We start from the raw sequence: 13,267 nt of genomic DNA on the forward strand, positions 1-13,267 counted from the left end.
GGTGTCAGATGTAGTTTTGTAGCTTTGGTGTCTAGGTACTTGGCTTTCATTGATAAAATGTCTTTTGATCAGATCTTTCCTTTCAAAGAGTAAAATATTTGGTAGGTACTTGCTATGCATTTTACTAGAAGAAATAATTAAGGGAAGTGTGCGTAAGGCGAGCATAGCTGAGTCGGCAAACTCAGCACAAGTTCTGCAGAGGAGTCATTGCTTTGACAGGCTCAGCCCATCTTCCCTGAATGTACATTACAGCAGGGGGGGGTTCGACAGAAACAGGGCTGAAAACTCCTCTGCAGCGGCAGTGACTGTTGACTGTTAGTTACTACTGATGTTTAACTGAATACATCTCTGACATTCTGCATGTGAGCAGTATGGATAGGGAAGAAGCTAGTAGCAATCAAGGTATAAGGTGGTATATTTTTACTCTTTCCTGAATTTTTCACTAACTTCTGTCTTTCTGGATTCCTGAGCTGTTCATTCCCTATTTGCCAACTCACTGAAACTTTCTTCAGCTTCTGCTAATAAGTAGAATAATGTTTAAATTGCAGACTTGGGAGTGATTGTGATTGTCAATACTGAATGCTGCAATTCAGTGCAACTATAAGAAGCTACTTGGGGTACGAGGAATGGGTCAGTCACAGCAGCACAGAGTAAAGGCAGACTGTTTGATCCCTAAGTCACACACACTCTAACATATGTGGTTAATTGTTTGTTATTTTTAAATAATTTTTACTGATAAACAAACAATTGTGCCGTGCCATTACTAATGATTTTCTGACACTATACTTGCACTTCAAAAGTAATAGTTATAAAATTATTACTGTTCTCCTGCATAGGATCTCAAAACATTTTGTAACATGACATTATTCCAATGCACAAATGGAAAGTCTGTCTGTATTTCTCCTGATCAGAATTATTTCTGGCGACCTGCTCTTTGCATATTCAAATCAGAGCATTAGCTCCACTGTGACCTACCAGCTTGTTTTAAAGAAAAGGGAGAAAATAAGATGGAGTTGCCATTACGTTGAAAACCTACCAAGAAATATGTTTCTTTTATTTATATTAAATTATATGCGAAGATGTATTGAAGCTAATTGGTTTCCTTTAAGAAATAGGTTCAGATGATTAAAGGAAGGTGTAAATTATTAGAAATACAAAGATTTTAGGCACATCTAACAGTCAGGAATAGCTCATTTCATCTGAAGTGTTAAAAGCACATAACAGCTTTTAGCCTGAGTGATTAATCTCTTGAGGTTTCTGTTTGGAAGCATATATTCTTTCCAAAAGACCTTGCTAATAGGAATGTGTCATTAGATCTGCACCTCAACAGAGACACGTAGGTTAAAAAGTTATTAGAATTATTTCCATGCACCCCTTAATGAAGGAAAGATGCATAGATATCCTGAAGGCTACGGAATTCAGCTTTAGTCTGTATAACCATGAATAGGGAGTACTGAAAAATCAGAAACAGAGTGTTTATCTGCTGGAAATACACTCTGCTCCACAAATCCTTGATTAACTCTTTTGTAATGAGAGCTGACTTGGGATAACAGCAAAGAAAAATACTGTTTTCTTCACTGAAAGTTTAAATAAAAGCAGTAAATATCTGAATTCGAGTTCATTTATGGTGGTACTTTTTGATGCCTTACTTTTCGCTACCAAGGACATTTGTGGGAGAATGTGATCTTGCTGTGAACTCAGTGTGGGTATGAACATCTGTTATTTGATGCTAGACATTTAGCAAGTGCGAAGTTCATAGGCATCATCTGTGGAAGGCCGAAATCAGCATGCAGAGAGCCCCTGCGTGATAACAATGAAGGCAGAGATGCCATATTAAAAAATGTCATTTAAAATCATGGGAGATTCAGCTAAGATCTTAGTACTTGTTCTGCACCTGCTTACTTTCCTATAATGGAAATACAGAGGTAAAGAAGTCTAAGATAATTATCGTATTTAAATGAATACCATTGCTCAATCACTTGAAATGTATATTTTTCTAATGACTTTCTGTAAAAATGAGATAATCGATCCTAAAAAAGTTTATTTGTTAGGTTCTTTAAATGAACATAACGTTTAATAAAATAAAAGAGCAGAATTTTTTAGTCTATTCGTCTTTCTACACAGGAGTATTACTGCTGTTTATATTTACCTACTTGACCTTTGTTAATATATTTTATCAGTATCTTTCACTTATATTCAGTTTAGTGCTGTGTTCACAATTCCTATTAATGATTTTTCGGTTGCACATTTCTCTTTTTTTTTTATTTTTACAGATAGTTTCTGTAACATTTTCTCTAACATTTTTTACAGATAGCTTCATTGATCAGACTTTTAAAATTAATTGCTGATTTGGTTTGTTTTTTTTAGGTTGCCACCTAAATCAGCTAATGGTCTCCTCTGCGAAAATGGAAAATAATCCCTAACTTTCAAGGTCAGTCTGACAATGCGGCTTGTTTGTGAGTACCGGTTTAAACTTACTTTCTATTATTCACTTCCTCTTATATACACAAGTACACACGTGTGTTTGCGTACTTACTGAATTTGGGTGCAGATGGCATGGTGTCAGAAATCTGAACTAGACTATTTACATTGCACATCTTAGAATCACAGTCACTGAGGTTGCAAAGGACCTCTTGAGATCATCTAGTCCAATCTCTATTTTTAAAAAACAAAGTTGCCAAGTTTTATAAATGTGAAAGTTGCAAACATTTGCAAAGAAGAAAGTCTTTATCACATAGACTTTACAGACACTTAAAGAACTCATGTTTTTCTGTTGCCCTTTGTTTCATCCTGTTGAACAAGGACTGTGATTCACAGACTGAAAAATAGCAACCAGCAGTTTTTCAGGTAATATTTGAGTCAGTGTGGAACACTTTTTTTTCCTAGGAGCAGTCCATGTAAGAGAAAAATTAATTTGCATGGTTGCAAAATCAGAAAGGTTTGAAGAGAAAAAAGAAGATTTCTGTGCTAACCGGTTGTATTTTTTAATCTAGTGCTAAAAAGTCAAAGCTGAAGGTTTCCCTTCAATAAATTCAATTTAAAATATCAGAATGAAAAGCTATTCCTCCATAATCATTACTTTTGAACACATGGTAATATATATTGGCTAAAAAAATACAGAGAGCACAAATAATTATTTCAGCAGATCACTGCATGGCTGAAAAGGTTCAAATTAAAGTGTTTGAAAGCCATTCTGTAGGCTAATTGTGTTTTCTCAAGCCCCAAGGCAACTCATGATGTCTCCATGGCAACTCTTCTTTACTTTTTTTTTTATTTAGAAAACTGTTTATGCTTCATACTTCATATATTATTGGGTACAACGAAACCTAATACGGAAGAAGTTAAATAGTCAGCAACTTTTCCTTTTGCAGTATTTCCCTTAGTGCAGATACTACAGTTGTTATTTCTGATCTTAACTAGATTTTTATAATCAAGTGATCATTACATTTTCTTTTTGGACTGAAAAATACTTATTTGGTAACAAAGAAAATTATGTCATATTTTCTTACATTATTGTAATTGCATTTCAGCAAATTCTAACTGCCCCTCATTTATGTGCAATTTTCATGTTAATTTAGCAGAAGTATCACAGCTGTGATAGTGATCGACATGGATACCAAATGTGAGCATGATGAACCAGATTCTTTTTGGCTTTTTAATCCATATTGTGTGATTGGTACCTGGCTATTTCACTGACTGTAAACTGGTGCAGAATTAGGACTAATATACTGAAATTGAAAAGGGAATCCAAATTACTGAGAGTGAATAGGAACCTGCAAAAGTGCTCTCTGATGTTCAGGCTGGCATATTCAGGAGATGAACATCCAGAGTGTATTTGCCTTCCAAACGAGCTTGCTAAATGGCTGCAGACAACTCATTTTACCTCTGTATCTCAGTTCCTGCATCTACAGGTGGTATTAGTGATTTATTTTTGCAAAGCACTGCAACATCTGCACTTTTGAAAAGACATGCAGTATAGCTCAAAGCTTTTCACTCTTGGTAAATACTAACCAACTTACTTTCTGGAAATATTTTGCTATTGTCAGTTCTTACCCCTTAGCGTTTAGTTATACCAACGATAACCAAGACTCTGTGGCCATTTCAGTCACCTGCCCAGCTTTTGTACTTGCAGTCATTGTAGAGAGCTACTGAGAAATTTGAGTTCTGGCTTCCTGATTATTTTTGTCAATGCAGTATTTTTTCTAGGGCTACCTAACTGTATTTCTTCATATTTGACAAAGACGTGGTTGGAGAGCTTTTGGCCAGCTGTTACTACCTGTACTTTTGCCTCACAGCTAAAATTTGTGCCAACATAGCTCATATCATGTGAGCTTAAAGTGACTGGGAAGGTCTGTGTGCGGTCTTTTGGAAGGGACATGAACTGGGTTCATATCAGGGGTATGAACTGAAAGAAGAGGGATAACTGAGAGTGACTCCTACTCTTGTGTTGGTTCTGAAGCTCATAGCAGGACTCAACTGAATTCAATAACCAGTTTGGGGAAGCAGTGGTAGTGAGACCCGTGAGCAGTTCTAGGCCAACATCTGCCAAGGATGTTTTAGATATGGTAGATTCTCTTGTATAAGTGAGGATGGGCAAGAGATCTCTTTGACCTGTTGGGGTTCCCTCCACACCCGTTTCTACAGTTTTATGGTACTTTTCAATAAGGTATAATTTTCTTTTCCAAATTTTTTTCTTTTTGATTTTAAAAATTTTTGCCTTAGTATTTACAGAGAGGTATTTTTTTCCTTCAGAGACTTGAGTTTAAAGTTTGTGTGAGTAAAACTCCACTTAACGACAAGCTCAAATGTAAGTACTTACTTAGATGGTTTATCAAATTGAAGTCTGTCCTCTCAGTGCCCCATGCTGCCTTCTTCACTGTCTCCCTGAGAAATATGAGACCAGCATGGTGATGACTAATCCTGCTGCTTTTGTTGCGGTAGTGTTTAGATGCATCAGTGAGAAATATTTTTAAGAACATTTCCTATTTTTTGAATTAATCTTTAATAAATCAGGGAACAGCCAAACTGCTGTGTGACCTTGACCAAAAATAATACGCTTCAGATACCTAATGTAGAGGAAGCAGTTCCCAAGCAGCTTAGAGAGTATAAATTGTTGGGCCAGAGTAATCATCCAGTAATGATCACATCTATAAACAATTTGTAATTTGTTTTTATGGAAAATATACAAACAACACCCTTCCCCCAACTGTGTAATAGCAACAATTCATTTATCAGCTATTCAGCATTTATCACTTATTCAGCAGCTTGATAATAACAAACTGCCAGTTTATATTCTTGCGTGTACTAATAAGAAATTTCAGTGCTAGTCCTAGAGAAGTATAGTGGAAAGCAGAATTAGACATGCATTGTGTATGCCTGAATGCCAGTTGATTACAATACTTCTATTAAAGCAGCTAAACAACTTGCTTGTGGTTTTTATTTGCCCATACAGCACCGTTATAAATGTGTGCATTTCCGTGAAACTGAACACAAGCTAGTTGTTAAACAGTTGGCAGCAGAGAAAAGTATTAGCTTAAAACATGTTTAGTGTAGTCTTTTTTGATGTGTTTTTCTAATACTGGTAATAAGCAAGAACATGCTATAGACTGAATGCATACCATTCATAATGGCATTGCTTTTTCTAAAACCTACTAGCAATAACCTTGGTGGTATTTGCTTAATGTTTACATTTAATATCACCAAAGAGATGAGCTTTAATGTTCTAGAAATATTGCAAATATATAATAAACAACAGTCCTTACTTCAGACTCTCAGATGATTTACGTAATCTAATCATGATTTGTACATGTGCCTTATTTATTACAAATGACATTTCTTATACTTGATATCTCTAAAGTCTTGCTTTAGATCAGGAGCATTCAGAGCTAAGGCTTCAGCTTTTGTTTTTATCCAAAAAAATAAGTGTGATCTGCTTTAGGAGCTTTTGGGCCTCCTAAAGAAGCCCAAAGAGAACTGGGGAATTGCACACTATTTGTCAGATGGGTAACTGTAGAAATCATAGTACTAATTATACACCTCCTAAAGACTCGTCTGTGCAGACAGAAAACCTGGTAGGAAAAATCTGGCTCCTTTCTGGTGCGTTCTCAGTGCTCCTATGGCGCAAGATAACAATAGAGAATTTGCCTTCAAAATTAGTTGTAATATCCATTTTAGATATTTTTAGGGATCCTAATGGGTTCTACATCTGTAGAAATGCTGGGTTTTGCCCCTTACATTACACAGGATATTTTCCAAAAGAAAGAAAAAATGAAACTGTATAAAACAGAAATGAAAATGAAAAGCATTCAAGAATGCATAATCCTCTCCTAATAGCAATTTTAACTCCTTTGGCCAAAGTCCAGTCTCAGAAACGCAAACGTTAACTTCAGTAAGCCTTTTGAGCATGGCTCTTACATTGTGTTGAGCCCTCTAGGCTTAATTTGAAATGAATAGAAGCTGAGTAGTCGGTGCAAATTTCTCTTTCTTAAGTAATAATTGTATCAGGTAGGATGTTCCAAATTAAGAATTTAGATACCAACTAAAACATAAATATGCAGGGCACAAGGAGCAATGATCATTGATCAATAAATATTAAATGACGGGATTTGGGTTAGAGATACTGAATAAATTAAAATGTTCCTAATTAAGAATATAACCTCCTTTTTTCCTAAGCAAAAAATTATGTGGAATAGAAACAAACAAACAGTTGATTAGCACTTGTTTGGCAATATTCGTCCTCTGGAGGTCTTTGTATAACTTGTGTACAGCCCAAGGTGCCCTTAACCATTAAAAGTCTCAAAGTAATTTAAAAAAGAAAACAAAATGCAAAAACATGGTGTCAGTAATGTCTGTCATAGGTCGGTGTTCTTTAATTTTTTTCCAGAGCTTGAATACAAGCAAAAATCATAAAGTTTTCCTTGCACAAACATTAAAATAGTAGATCTCAGATGGAGGATCTACTTCATTTTCTTGACTAGTGCTATATTGACCCCATTTGTCAGTACAGCACTAAACTTCAGGGCAGTAATTTTGGGAGGGCTGTGAAAGATGGAAACAGAGGCGAATGCAGAAAACGGAGAAAAAAGGGGTACAATTTCTTTGTTTCATAATTTTATTAGTTTTCCATTCCTTTTGTTCATGTAATAAAATGGTGAGATAATTTGTATGATTGCCGTTAGTTGACTAATAACCTTAAAATAAAGAGACTTGTTAATGTTATTTATAAGAGGAAGTTTATGTCGGAAATGTAGTTGTGTGGTAACATCTGGATGTTAGCTTGGAAAAAGAACCCCTGCTGGACCTTCAGTTTTATTGCTGCTACCTCATACAATTCACTGGTGCAGAAATACCATGTAACATAGCGATTGCAACCAAATATAGGGAAGGAGGAGTAGGAATAGATTAACTCATAAGAAAAAAAAAAATCTAGTTCCCATAAAAAGATCTTAATTAAAAAAAAAGGGTAGGAAAGGGGGAGGAAAGGAAAGGAAAAGAACTCACAGAAACAGATTGCTTTTTATGGCTGTATTTTTAGCACTTTTCACGGGTGACAATTACTGTGGAAAAAAAACTTCTTGAATACATTTTTTCCCAATATTGAGTATGGAACAGTATGTGTGTGAGTACAGATACGCATAGATACGGGGCTAATATGGAAAGATTTTTAGCGTGGCTTCAGTCATTTAGTACATATATTAATTCCCATTTAAACTTTATCTGATTTTGTCTTTTAAAGATAAATTTCTCTAGAAAGGTAATGGAAAATAACCTGTATTGTTTTTTCATTAGTTACAAGCATCATCTGCTATTTTAAATCTACCTGTGGTTGGTTATTCTTTACCATAGAGGCACATAAAAGCAGATGTGATTGTCAGAGAAATAAGCATCCTCCTCTTGGCTAAAGAAACAAGCATATTACTTTTGATGCCTGAGGATGAAATGAAGTATCAGAAGACCCAGTTGATCCCACATTGCCGCGGTGGTTCCACATCATCCTGGTTTAGGTCAGGGTTTAAGGACCACAGCAGAGTCCTCAATGCATCATTTGCACTTTTCACTTCTGAAACGTTCTTCTTTGGTATTGTGGATATATTGATTACAACTGATAATATTAAGAAAACATATTCGTCCTGCTGACCAGCATGGGAAAAAAACCACATATGCACATGCATTCACATGCATGCACATTTACTGTATGTAGTGCAGTTAAATGGAGTAATTAGTCACCTCATTTGTATCCAAGAAAGATGGAAAGCATAACAGTATTATGGTTTCTTAGCATCAGAGACCATGGAAGCTAAGAAAATTTTCCAGGAGAAACAGACTGGAAAGATGTTGATGTAGTTTCATCTTTAGAACCAATACAGGCTGCTGATGTGATAAACTACAGCAGCATTTCATAAACACCATTTTTAGTTTATTAGGTAGAGTAGTTTGATTTTGGCATCCTGAAGTAATAGATGAAATACTCCTCTCCATTTTCATTTCCATATATATTTATATGGCTTTGCTTTTTTCTTTCATTTGTTTTGGAGCCCTTGGAGATCTTCTTTGACAAGCCATTAAAGTTGTCAGGATTTTTTCTACATCGTTGCCTTTAATTCTAGTCCTGTCTCATTTTTTTCCATCATACTCTCCTCTCTCTCTCTTGCTGTTGTCTTTTTTTCTATCTTTTTTTCTTTCTCTTGCTGCTTTGCTTTCTGATTCATTATTTGAAGTAAAATTTTTTCTCCATATGATGAAGAGTTACAGGCATGATTTACATGATATTTGCTTTGTTCAAATACAGACATTTATTCCAAATTGTGGGCAGGAGCCTCTAAGTAACGTGGTTTAAGAGTATCTGTTGAATCCCTGGAGCTTCAGCAGAATATTGATTACTACCCTGATGATGTTGTTCAAAGTTAAAAAGACTGTCAGTAATGTAGAAAAGAAAAGATAAGCGGGCAGACCATTCTGAATTTGATGTGAGGAGAAAGCACACTGGAACAAAATAAAATCTGTAGCAAAGCCTTGTAAAAATAAACAAGGCTTAAAGCTGGGGGTGTATTTATTATGGCATGTGTTGCAGAAGCTCAACACTTTTTACTCGTGATCTCTTGAATAACTAGGAAATATATCAAATAAATACCGTTTATGTATAATATAGACAGAAAAATAGACAGACATAAAATGTCTTGAGCAACAGGAGCTGTTTTAAATCATGCCCTTGAATTTGTTGCACTTAGATGGGACATGATTTTCAGAACTGATGAGTAACCTTGAGTGTCTACTGTCTCGTGTCACAAAGGGCCTTGTGCTAAGCCCTTGCTGCAAATTATATTTATCTCTTCTCCTAAGTATATTCCCAGATAGGTACCAAAAATGCAAGCACACTGAATCAGTAAAAGCTGTTAATTTGGCTTTAAAAGGAATTCTTACAGAGAAAATTCTCAGCCTCTTCACCTGGGGGCTTCTGATGCAGAAAGGTCAAGAAGATAAGGGGTTTTATAACAAGAGAACAAGACTAGTAAGAAGAATCATTAGCAGTATTAGTTACTGCTCCTTCAGAGGTGTCCATGGACTGGCTTGGCAGGATACGGGCAAAATGTTTTCATTTAGTATTGTTATGAATGGGATAAATGGACAAGAAGGTTCTGCAGTATAGTCTTCATATGATTGCAGTGTAACTCGTCTGAAAATGCGAGTGAGTTAATTGTAGAATGACTGCTTAATAATAACAGAGCTGTTTTCATTAGCTTGCATGGTAAGTCACATTTGCTAACTCATGAATGATAAGCCCTTGGGAAAGTTATTACTTTGTGTTGAACACTGTCATTCCAGTCTCTGATGGGCTGAGGCAACAGGATATAGATGTTGAATGGTTAGAAATGTGAGGTGGCAGGAATTGCCCGTGGTTCATGAAGGAACTGACAGAGACTATTAAAACTTTCCTTTGCAAACATCCAGTCATTCTGCTTCTATTCTGGCACCCGTGAGTGCAACATATCCCTCCAAAAAGGATGGCTTGCACACTACCAAGTTAATAATACCAAGTTAATTATACCCTTACCAAGGATTCAGTTTTTTTAATACTGAACAAAAAGAAGCACTGCACTCTTTTGTTAATGTCCTAGCTTTTTCTACCCTGTGTGTTAAGGTCCTTGTATTTTATGTATAAAAATAAATGAACAGATACACACCATCTTAAGCAACTTGTTGGCTTAGTATTTTATAAACTGAAGCATATATTAAACTAGGTATTCTTTTTCCTCACTATAGTCAATATCGATACTCCCAGTAGTATTAGTGAGTACAAGAATGGACCTCAAAGCTGTTTTTGCTTGAATTAAATAGGGGTACAATAGATTATTCTTTCAAGAAGTTGGAGCCTCTTTAAAACATTCGTGTTTTGGTTTGGGGTTTCGGTTTTTTTGTTTTTGTTTTTTATGAGAATAGCATGCAGTCATTGTTTGCGTCAAAAGTGCACTAAAACTTGCCTAAAATGTTTTAATGAGTCACTGAGGGACCGTACTAATGCCTTCATCTGTTAGATTATATGCAAAACTAAGGACTGTATCATTCAAGATCAGTGTTCTGAAACAGAATGTAAATCACTAACAGGGACTATTCTCTGCGATTAGGAAGCAGCAGCAGTTATTTGAAAGACAGAGACTCCATGTTAGTCCAGACTAAAGACCTTCTAGCAAAGATAATGGAAAGCTTCCTTCAGAAACTAGATGGAGTCAATAGCACTTTGTGGTTTTTCAGTTTCTCAGCAGATGGCCGGAAGGTCTCCAAAAGCTAAGTATGAAAGAAGATATCTAATTCTGCCAGTTCGAAGGACTTGACTTGCCATTTCAAAGCTATGACTGCAACAAGGTTACAGCACAGCCTGAGACCACCACGGAATCCACTGTCAGAGCTCATACCCACCACATACTTAAAACTATGCAAACAGAAAAGCCAAGGTTTATTAGACTGTTAAAAATTCAAAAATCATAGGTCATGTGAAGATCACATGAAAATCACTTGAAGTCTAGAAGTAACTAGTATGTATGAGTTAATTTACTCTCTGATTTCTGAACACTCAGATTTCTTTAGATACCTTCTCAGGAACTAAGTGAAAACTGAGATACTCATTCAGTGTCTTGGTTCTACCTTGGTTTTAAGGAAAAATGCTGAACATGTAACACTGATGAAAAAACTGTGATCCGTCAGAAGGGATTTAAATGCATGAAGTAGGCATTTGGATGCAATTTAGGCGCCCAAATCCAAAGCTGCAGTTTTGAATATTTTTGTTCTTTTAAGATATTTATGTGAGGTTTGCAAAAGCATTAGATCTGTGACATACCAAGATTTTAAGTGACTTGCCAAAATTATATGTGATAATTAGTGGCTCAAAAAGACCTGGCTACCCAGTCACATTTTATATGAAGAAGACAATGAACAAAACACAGAAACATGAGGCAACATTGTGTGATCACAGCCCAGAAGGCCAGCTGTGTCCTGGATGGCATCAAAAGACATGTGGCCAGCAGGTTGAGGGAGGTGATTCTGCCCCTCTACTCCGCTCTGATAAGACCCCACCTGGAGTACTACATCCAGCTCTGGAACCCTCAGCACAGGAAAGACATGGACCTATTGGAGCGGGTCCAGAGAAGGGCCACAAAAATGTTCAGAGGGACGGAACGCCTCTCCTATGAGCACAGGCTGAGACAGTTGGGGTTGTTCAGCCTGGAGAAGAGAAGGCTCTGGGGAGACCTTATTGTAGCCTTTCAGTACTTAAAGGGGGCTATAAGAAAGATGGGGACAAACTCTGTAATAGGGTCTGTTGCAATAGGACGGGTAATGGTTTTAAACTAAAAGAGGGTAGATTTAGACTAGACATGAAGAAGAAATTTTTTACGATGAGGGTGTGAAACACTGGAACAGGTTGCCCAGAGATATTGTAGATGCCCCATCCCTGGAAACATGGTTGGATAGGGCTCTGAGCAATCTGATCTAGTTGAAGATGTCCCTGTTCATTGCAGAGGGGTTGGACTAGATGACCTTGAAAGGTCCCATTCAACCCAAACCATTCTATGATTCTATGAAACAGCCTTGGACCAGCTCACGAACCAGAACATGTGTTTGGCTCTTCCAGTTAACAGACAGAACCTTGACTGTGATTTCTTTTTTCTTCTTTCACTTATTCAGCCACTCCATTTCACTCCATTTCTTCCCTACAAACTTCAGAAAAACGGATGGTATCACCGCACTCTCCTCACATAACATTTTATTACCTTATAGTCTAACCTATTACCACATTAGTTAGTGGCTTTGTATTCTTTTAGGAGGTGACATCTGATAGGTTTGAAACCCTCAGCTAACAAAGGACTTGTAGATCCTATATACATTTTTTACTTCTCTACTATCTACTCCAGTTATAAAAGAGTATGGCCATTGATTCAGATCAGAAGTTCACATTTCCTTCATAGCATCTGGCTATAGCTAGTTAATATCTACCATTATTACAAAATCTGCTTTATGCCTGGCTGGTCTGACTCATCTCCAATTAGCATCCCATTGTGAAGTGTGCTTCATCCTAACTCCAAAGAGGCTGTTTTCATGAAACATCAAAAGTAATCATTCATTACAACCCCCTTCATAATTGTCAAATATTGTATTTGTCATTTGATGCCAAATAACTGCATAATGCTGAAAAAAGGCAAACAGCTATGCAATGATATGTTAAAAGATCTGAAACAGAAGAAATTGTTGTTACTTCAGAAAAATTACAGGCTATGGTACCTTTTACTATTTCATTTTAGCTGTAGCTTAGCTTGAATATTTTCACATTAATTACTGAAGTCATATTTAATTGACTGTACACTGGCAGACCTTGTTCAAATCTTAAGAGCTAATTTAGGAAATAATATTAAATGACAAAAATTCTCTAATAACACATTTTTGTTTTATAAGATTACAAGTATTTTTATGATTTCTATTATTACTGTCCTTTGACATTGCCAGGAATGTGGATGATCACACTTGTAGAAAATGTTGAAGTTTATAATTTCTTAAACAATGTTTATTATATTTTGTAAATGTTCCCTTTTCAAATGTTTTTTGAAATTTAATGGTGGTTTATTTATGATTGGGAGCACATAATGGTGGGTTATTAAAAATCTATCTCCATTTACTCCGAATTAGTTTCAGGAGTAATTTAAGTTAATAAAGCAAAAATAACATTTTTTTGGTTAATTATAGAATAAACTGTCACTCAACTACTACAGCCCTTGCCATC

At 36.0% G+C, this 13,267-nt stretch overlaps 1 long non-coding RNA gene across 1 annotated transcript in view; it reads left to right on the forward strand.

Annotated features, from left to right (window-relative positions):
- The window catches only part of LOC141742821 (uncharacterized), an 88,676-nt gene that overhangs the window by 26,800 nt on the left and 48,609 nt on the right, over window positions 1-13,267 (forward strand). Inside the window, exon 2 of the long non-coding RNA XR_012586889.1 lies at window positions 2,368-2,431. This is a non-coding gene — a long non-coding RNA (uncharacterized LOC141742821). The remainder of the gene's footprint in view (window positions 1-2,367; window positions 2,432-13,267) is intronic.

The sequence above is a fragment of the Larus michahellis genome, chromosome 4 (assembly GCF_964199755.1).
Source record: "Larus michahellis chromosome 4, bLarMic1.1, whole genome shotgun sequence".
Classification (NCBI taxonomy): Eukaryota; Metazoa; Chordata; class Aves; order Charadriiformes; family Laridae; genus Larus; species Larus michahellis.